We start from the raw sequence: 9,964 nt of genomic DNA, 5'->3' as shown, positions 1-9,964 counted from the left end.
GGGCAGCTATCCATCATAGTGGAAAAAATGTTCTTCACATCCTCCAGGGAAAACGTTAATGGCGCCTCCTACAGGCATCACGTAGAGACAATATTTCTGAGATATGCTAGAGCAAGGTTTGGCAATAAGTTCATGTTCCAGGATGGCAATGCCACTGCCCACAGGGCGTGTATTCTACTGGATTATTTCGACCAAGAGGACGTTACAAGATTGCCATGGCCAGAAAGTATTGAGATTATAATCCCATTGAGAAGTGTTAGGCAGAACTGAGCTGGAAAATTACTAACCACAGCCCTAAACTAGCTTCGGTAACTGAGTTGCAGCGCCTTCTAGTGATAAGTTGGGATGACATCAACATGCTACGTCGCTTTGCGGAGGTTATTACAATACGAGGAGGACCAAACAAGTATTGAATCTTTAATATGAGCTGATATAACGTTACATACGCTATTTATAATAATTTGATGTTATATTTTGTAATTATATATGTTTTGGTAAGGTTTTGTTGTGATAGGTGAAATGTTGAATTACACATCTTTCTACAGGTGTCTGATAAAATTGTTTGTTATTCTTAAAAGTCGTACATGATGTCCATAGAACCTGTTTCACTTGTAGATGGTTAATATAACATGCATTTGTCAGTTTGACAGCACTAAGTATATTTGTATTCCATGATAATAATAATAATCTTTTTTTAAGCACAATTTTTGGCCAAGACTGTATTTTCCAAGAATTTTATGGGAGTTCAGTCACTTAAAGTGGTATATATATACGCTCTGTAGAACGTGTCAGCCAAATAATCAAGTTGTGAGAATTGATAATGACTCGAACATCATCTTATGTAAAACTTGTGTTTGGATGACCGGTTCGGAGACTCCAAAGGTTCAAGGGTATCCATCCTTAATTCAAAACTGTAGCCCAAAGGGAGGGTAACCAGTCACTAGCACCTGCCGCATACCCGAATAATCTTAAGCGAACTCCGAGATTGACTGTCACAGTTATAACTCCCACGGAGCGAATTCAACAACATATTGCTGCTCGAACCTTGGACATTCCAACCTGCAGACCTACATACAAAACTAACTCACGCTCGACTCTTCCCAATTATTATTCATATAATTTAGAATATCTCTCTATAAATTTAATGGATCGAATCTTATTAGCTATTTGTCATCCACGAGATATATCTGGTTATTTACTTTTCGTGGTATCGTGTGTGGTTCGGTTGTGAGCTAACCATTCCTCTTACATCTGGTCTCAGTAAAGAAGGCTAGGATTAGACGATAAATTTTAACCTTTTTTAATATTTGCTATAACCTTGACACTTTTATGAGGTCCTAAATTTCAATATCTGAAACGTCAGTTACTTCTAATTACAGCTATAGAATTACCTGCAAACTACTAACTTTCTGACGTTCTTTTTTTTCTTAACTAATACCACAAGCTTGATAACATAAAGTGACGGAGACAATTAAACGTTTGTTTTTAACCAAAACTAGTGAAATTAAATCATAATAAGACGTGATTTTATCTCTGTTTTTTTTTTCTTTTATCCACAGATAAAGTCCCTTCCATTACAATAATAATATTGTTTTACATAACATATAACTAATATAATGTTTAGAGACTACAAGGGACCTCTTGGTCTATCTAGACTGTCCCATCCTCTAAACTAAACTGAAACTATTAAATAAAAAAACCTCAAAGCCAGCCTTTATCGTTCAAACAGTTATCAAGCTTTCTCTTAAATTCACTTACATTTACTGCCTCCACAACATCCGAAGGCAACCCATTCCAAAAGCCAACCACACTTTTAGAAAAGTAAAACTGTCTTACATGAAGATGACTCCTACCTTGCCAAAACTGTGTCCCCTATTCCTAATAAGTGTGAAAAAGATTAAATATCAACACTATCAATTCCATTAACAATCATAAAAATCTCAATCAGATCCCTCTAAATCTTCTTTGTTGAACTGATTAGCAGCTGGCAGTTGATTGGCTGATGATCTTCATTTGATTTCATCCAATTCCAACAAAAAAAAAAAAAATGTTAGGTTTATTAGAAAGATCTTGAAAAACATAAACAATTTCTATTGTTTTATTGTAGTTTTATGTATATGTAATAACAAAGTATTTTACTAGTGAAACGTTTCCATTCACAGCTCCTCTTGGAAACATGTAATTTCAAATATAATTGCAACAACAGGTAATCAGATTAATAAAAGTTTCTAATGAGCAGACTTTAAATGTAGGCTAAAGTAGTATAATCTGATGATATATCTTAAACTGGTAATTGTTATAGATTTTTACGCTATTTGCAAAGTTCGTATGTTCGGTAAACGTTTTGTAAAATAGGTATCATTTTACGAAAACAGTCGTATATTTTGATTATCTATTAATCCACGATTCATGGCTAATTATCCAATGATTTACTGGAAGAGAATTGTCATTATCAATTTGTATTTTCGTAAAGCTAAAAATTTAAATGTATTTACATTTCGACGTGAGCTCAGTTTCCGTTTTTGCTATAACTGTTTACTGAACAACCTTACTTTTACTGCAGATTTATGTACATCTTCATGTCTTTCTATTGCCTTTTGTTTGTCGCTAGATGGCAGCATACGATTATCTATCTCTATATAAAAAAAAGGTAAGCATGTTATTAGGTGTTGGTAGTGGTTGCCATAGCTACGTGCACCAGCTACTTAATGTAAAGAGCATAACCAAAGGTAAAAAATTGCATGTGTATCACGTGGATAAATTTTTTGTTGTTGTTTTTTAACTAAAAAAAAAGGCCCACAAAACGAATACAATAAAGTATAAAATGGCCATATTTTATGAACTGTACCAGTGTTCCTTGACCGCTAGTAGAAGTAACGTTCTATTTTCACTTGGTGTACAGTAGGGCTATTACCCAAGCACCATGATGATCTACAATTTCGATAAACACGAGCATTTATGGTGAAGTTAAGACGTTTATTAGGTCACGCAAGAGAACTTACTGCAGTTCGTCTGTGTGTGGTCGTCATACTAAAATGCACAATGCATTCCAGCTACAAGTGTTCTATTAATAAAACTACCAGGAAATCGGGTAATAATTCAAGTTAACTGAAGTTTGTTGTGTGCTTAGTGGAAGTTGCATAAAATGTATTTAAAGTGCAGTCACGAGTTTATGGAAGCTGATTTTATCGACAAATAAATATAGAAAAGTTACTGGGGCTGGCTTTGATAATACTGTTTCTGGCACACAGTTAAGGCCTATAAATAGAAACATCAATGTTTTCAACATATACGTCTGCACAGCGTGCGTTTTCATTAATAGGTATCTGTATTAACGTTGATATACATAAGCACGTTTGCTTTAATATTTAAGTTAGAACAGTAGCTTCCGATTGCCTTCGTTCTTAATTCGTTGCAATCAATTTCTGGAAGGTCGTTGTTGCTGTTGTTTAGTTAGTGCGAAGGTACACATAGCCTATTTGTACTCTGTCCACCGTGGGTAATCGAACCCTGAATTTTAGCGTTGTAAGTTCCTAAAGTTTTAGCGGACCCATCGGAAAACATCTGAAGCGACCCCTATTTTTAGGTATCATCACTTGGGTAATTGCTCTTTTTTTTTCCTACATTAACCTTCAAGTTACTTCCTTGTTTTTCATATTTCAATTAATACCTGTGGAATTCACATAATGCATCAGACTAGATTTTCATTCTTTTATTTTATATATTATTTTTCGTTGTTGTTGTTGCAACACAAAGATTAAATAATTGATAAAATAAATTTGGGAAATTTCTGCGTAAAATACCTGGAGCGTCTCAAGAGTAGTTGGTAGGTCGAATAACTACATTTATAAATATATGTGTCCCCACTATCTTGTTAAAGACCATGTAACCAAAATAAATTTGTGGTATACAAAGTTTAGAAAATGTTGTTTAGAAAACCGATGGCGTCGGATTCCCATCGATAGTTTTAGGGTTAAGCTAAAGACCATACTTTGAAATTTGGCTACGGGTACACCAAACTGTCCTCGAATTCCCTTTGTGTGATTTTTGAGTCTGGTTTATTTCACATTCGTTTTCGTAATATTTTTTTATTTCTGTGTGTGTGTGTGTATTTCATCTTATATTTGCATGCGTTTTGTGTTTATGAGCTCATATTTTCTAACCATATGATTAGCATAACCAACGAAACTAAAATATAGTAGGTGTTTGTCTTAAAAATAAAAATAAAAACGAATGAATTAGTTAGAAAAATGAGGAACTTTGTTCCCAGTGGAGCCTTCCAGATAACTCAAACGTAATATACGAAACTAAAGATGTAATATCCGAATGCAAACAGAGAGAAGAGAAATGTGTTCGGAATATTTAGTAAGAATTTATTACTCGAGAGGCTACCTAAGCTATTTAAGGAAACAGATCACGCTTTTATTTACATCTTTTTTAAGCTCCGTCAACTTTGTAAACTCATTATGTACCTATTCAACAAAGTGTAAATCTTCATTTAGTTTGTGCTTATTATTACGTATCGCATTTATGTACGTATACATAAGTATATTTTAGGGACGGAATTGTATATTTATACGTTTATTAAACCAGTTAATCAGTAAGTATTTTAACATATGATAGGTAGGAGAGCCTACTACAGCGGTATCTTATTAGTGCTTATGACATATTAACCTAACATTAACAACCAAGCTACAAGTAAAAAACATTCTAAAAATATTTTTAGTTCACTTGTTTATATCTTTTTCATAATAATTTTAATGTCTAGAAAACAGAAGTCAAAACGTAACAGCGCCAAGCTACACGTAAAAAACATTCTGAAAATATTTTTAGTTCACTTGTTTATATCTTTTTCATAATAATTTTAATGTCTAGAAAACAGAAGTCAAAACGTAACAGCACCTATTTGATACCAGTCTGGTTCTTATTTTTAGTCAGGTTGTTGGAAGTTTAATGTCCGCCCGAATGGAAGTATTAAAAGCTCAACCAACACATATTATGAATCGTTTGACATTAAAACTTATGACGTGTTCCTCCTAAATATTCCCATCGCTTTACAAAGCATATAACCGAAACGTTTTCATAATATTACATTTGAAAACGTATAATCTAAACGTTCTCAAAACATTACACTTGGAGACGTATAACCGAAATGTTTACAAAACATAGCATTTGTCCCTAAACCAATTTACACCCTTTTAAATAAATATACACACATATGTATATAAGGCCACTATTAACTTGAGTTGGTGGTCTTTGTGGTCATTCGGAAAATTAAAGGTGGTGTGAAAGAATGGTTATATGTGTTATTGTATAGTGATGACTATTATAATTCTGTTAATACAACGTTCACGATTCATTAACACACGAACAGACAAATCTGAAAAATATATATATCTCAGACCAAAACTCAGACCTTTATTTATATTGAATTAATAATATAAAATTACATTTAACAACTTTGTTGCTACGATTCAATAATTTTATCTTTAAAGTGTTTGTGTATGTTTTTCTTAAAGTAAACCCACATCGGGCTATCGGCTATGTCCACCGATTGGAATCGCTCCTCTGATTTTAACGTTGTAAAGCCGTAGACTTACCGTTGTCCCAGCGGGAGACTTATTTTTGTATTCGAATCTAGGTTTACTTCAACGTAGTCTTAATGAAACATTTAATTTTTGTTCATTTGTTTTATCCAAAGTCCAAGCTGTTCACATATTGTAAAATATGATATTGCACGCTAACTGATGATTTCAAAATTATCGTGAAAAAGTGATAATTTCAAACCAAGCCATTTCTATCCACATAACCATGCCAGAAAAAAAGGTTAACCATTTGTATCCATCTAAATCATTTCAAAACAAGGGTTTGTTTTTAAACTGTCTTTAAGTGTGGAAGTTATATATCTACCTAATCGTGTCAGAACAAGGGTTTGTTTTTAAACTGTCTTTAAGTGTGGAAGTTATATATCTACCTAATCGTGTCAGAACAGGGGTTTGTTTTAAACTGTCTTTAAGTGTGGTAGTTATCTATCCATCTAATCGCGTCAGAAAAGGGGTTTGTTTTTAAACTGTCTTTAAGTGTGGAAGCTACGTATCCATCTAATCGTGTTAGAGCAGGGGTTTGTTTTTTAACTCTTTTATAGTTATGTTACTGCTGCATGACAAGCGACAGGGGTGTTAATACGCTACTTATATTTTATCTTGATTTATAAAGTAAACAAAAGACTGGCTTTTTTTTTCGTCTCTGGAAGCACAGAACCTACAGTTGAGAAAACTAATTTATTCTGAGGAGACCCAAACGGCTATCAAATAAAACAACTGAAAGAAAGAAAACCCTATACCCGAGCAGTTTCATCAAGTGATCAAACGGACATTTCTCTTTTTCATTATATTTTTCTGACCCCACGTTCCCCCACTGAGTCAGTGGTAAGTTTACGGACTTACAGTCCAAAAATCCGGAGTTGGATTCCTCGTGGTGGGCAGAGTAGAGGTATCCTATTGTGTAGCTTCGCACCAAGAAAACAAAGACAGTAACTCCTGTGTGTTTTTAGTGCTAGTTAACAAAGGTGGTGAGTTTTGAGATTGTTCTACGGCCGTGCATCATAAGCGTGAATATGTTTCGTGATAAGAAAATATCTTACAGGCTGTGGTGTTTCACAAGCTAGTACAAGTAGGGTAAAGCCCGTTTGTTCTTACTTCAATAAATTTACTAACGTACTTAAGTATTTTTAATCGCGACAGCATAATTCATTGTAAACATTGTTTGTATGAAAAAGAACTTTGCGTCATCAAACTTATGACCAAAGTCAATAAAATGTCGGACCTAAGAGCGCCCTCACTCTTAATATTCTCCAATTATCGCTTTGAATAAACAGAAGTTAAAACACAAAACTGTTTATAACGATTTGTCCCAAAGAGTAGCGTTTCTGTACAGAATCTCAATTTTACTCATAAACTCCTGAAAACGTTCCCTTTTTTTATGTGTGAGAAACGAAATAAAACCATGCGATTAGAATATACAAAAGAATTCCTACCAAACGAGATAAGCCTTTACTTGCTTCAACACTGCTAGAATTCCTACCAAACGAGATAAGCCTTTACTTGCTTCAACACTGCTAGAATTCCTACCAAACGAGATAACCCTTTACTTGCTTCAACACTGCTAGAATTCCTACCAAACGAGATAAGCCTTTACTTGCTTCAGTACTGCTTACGTTTGCGATCAAAAATAAAGAAATATTGGTAGTCTACAAATTACCCAATATTCCTCGTTGTGCTATAAACTAAAACACATAATTTCAACTCGACGTTTATAATACCCAATTAAGAACCGTACAGTAGTGAAACCTTACTCTCTCGCTGTTTAGCTTGGAAGTAATTTTTGCAGATATTTAACCATCAAGAAATAAGCGTGTGATTTCGTACAATCTCTTAAAAATAATAACAAATTATTAAGCACGTTGATTCTAAAACCCTATGACTGAAAGTAATAAATTATATCTGCAATATCCAGTGCCGACGAGGTCTTTCGTTCAATACCAAAACTCGTTAGGTCGGCTGAGATACAACAAGCACAGTAGTGGTTGATACGCTATTTATATTATCGAAACTGTTATGGTGTTAACTAGATTAATTTGACAAAGTGTATTTTTTTCATAAACTTTACTTAAGTCATTTACAAGTCAGAATTAGTATAAGGATTAATAACGCATTATTATTTATTTTAACTTTAATTATGCTCGTCCTATTGTTTACACCTTTATCTTTGCAAGGGTTTGGAGCAAACATTGTCAGAATTAGTATAAGGATTAATAACGCATTATTATTTATTTTAACTTTAATTATGCTCGTCCTATTGTTTACACCTTTATCTTTGCAAGGGTTTGGCGCAAACATTGCCAGAATTTACATTAATACGTATTTTTTCTCTGATTCTTTATTACGTGTATCTATGTTCGAAATCCTTAGATCCAATCATAATTAGACGATTTAATTACTCTAGAACGTATTATAAGAACAAGAAATTCGTTTGATTCAACACATCGATAATTTACATAGATGTAGTTGATTAATGTATTCTCGCAAAATTATTCTGGATAATTAGTGACTTTGGAAATCATTTAATAACTCTAATGATATCATTAAGCTGTGACCTTTGAAAAATCTCTAGTTTCAGACATATTTCATTAGAAAATTTACTGATTTCTCAAATAACACGAACTACTTTGTCAATATATATGTTTTCTCGGACTTTAGCTCTGTAATTTACAAGCAGAAACGCTGTAATTGGATAAGTAAACTTGTTAAAGATATTCGTTAATGCATCCATCGTCTGCTGGAAGGGGAATTTTAAGATGGAGAAAAGTAAAGTGTTTCCGAGCTGTTTGATTTTGATTTGATTTTCTTTATTTTCATTAACTACCGAGTGTTTACTCTTAAGCAAATATATATATCTGCTAGTGACTATCGTGTAAAAATTAACTGAGACTCGCACTACCTGTGAGAAGTTTAAACTGTGCACTTAGATAACAGTAAGAATAGATATACTACCGACGTAGGCACGAGGGCTTATGATGCAACAATTCGAGGTTCGATCCCCGCGGTGAACATACCACGAATATTTCATTGTGTATGTTGAGTGGACGGCAACTGTCTGTTGTAGAAACACAAGTGTTGTAGAGGACGACGTTTCGAAAGTCTTCCGCCTTTCGTCTTCAAGCGGAAGATTTTCGAAACGTCGTCCTCTACATTTGTGTTTCTACAACAGACAGTTGCCGTCCATTCAACTCTGCCTAAACAATCTATCAAAGAAAAGCTCATTGTGCAGCTTTATGCTGCATATGAGTAAATTACAGCCGGCTAATATTCGTGTCAGTAGGTCAATATTCGTCCACTGCTAGTAAAATGCCCTCATGCAGCATGATAATGCCACGCCCTTATTGACCGTCAGCTATTAATTAAGAAGTTCTGACCTCACATACAGCTCTAGCCTGTGACTTCCATTTAAAAACGATTAAGTTGGACAACGCTTCTAGATAAGTGGTATTCTTAGTGCAACTGCACACAATTAAATTCGTAATATCACACCTGCATTTTTCGGAACTCGTATGAAGGAGTTCACGGAGCGGTGGAGAAAATGCATCTTGATTTAGGATGACTTTGTTGAGATGTATTGTCAAGTTGTCTGCATGCTCAACTATTGGTTGATGTAAGTTTGTTTGTGGTTGTCTTACAGGAACTAAGATCCTTTTTTTTTCTTCTCCTGAGTACCCTTTGTTTTATAAGTGATTAACTCCAATTTCTTTAGATTTTTACTATTTTAAAACTTTTTACAGCAAGCTTTTGGTTATTCGAAGTTTTCTCCAAAGAAAGAGTAACTGTATTTTTCAGCTGTTGTTGAAACTGTAGTGTATATTATTGTAATATTCATTTCATTTCTAAAAACTATCTCGATGTTTAAATCCTCCTTCAATGTAAGATGAAGAGCGTATTTTGTAAGTTCTACATCTGACAGAGAAGGAATTCCGAGAACAAACATTTCGATACCTGTCAAGTATAGTTCCGTTTGCAATACATTGCAGTAGACAGCCATGATGGATTTATATATTTATGAACCCAGATACAATGGAATGGAATTACGTTAACATTTTACAATTTTCTCGAAAACCTTATATTTTAAAACTGAAGTTCAGACAAAAAATAGACCATGAGCTGGATTTCAACAAAGAAGAAAACAAACAAATGCTAATAAAAGGGAATGGCCAAGAATTCTATTATAATTCATTTGTTCTTCAACAGTAGATATAAGTCATAACAAAGACCGGTATTCTCCGACTTATAAACCCAATAACTTAATTATTTGTTAAGTCACATTATGGTCCTAGAAAATAAATAGTACTGAACATCAGTTTTTAAGTAACATTATGGGGCTTAGAAAATAAATAGTACTGAAGATCAGTTGT

At 33.8% G+C, this 9,964-nt stretch overlaps 1 protein-coding gene across 1 annotated transcript in view; it reads left to right on the top strand.

Moving 5' to 3' along the window:
* The window catches only part of LOC111087034, a 193,444-nt gene that overhangs the window by 178,040 nt on the left and 5,440 nt on the right, over positions 1-9,964 (top strand). The window lies entirely within an intron of this gene.

The sequence above is a fragment of the Limulus polyphemus genome, unplaced genomic scaffold (genome assembly GCF_000517525.1).
Source record: "Limulus polyphemus unplaced genomic scaffold, Limulus_polyphemus-2.1.2 Scaffold1659, whole genome shotgun sequence".
NCBI classification, from domain to species: domain Eukaryota; kingdom Metazoa; phylum Arthropoda; class Merostomata; order Xiphosura; family Limulidae; genus Limulus; species Limulus polyphemus.
This window is presented reverse-complemented; position numbering and strand designations above follow the sequence as displayed.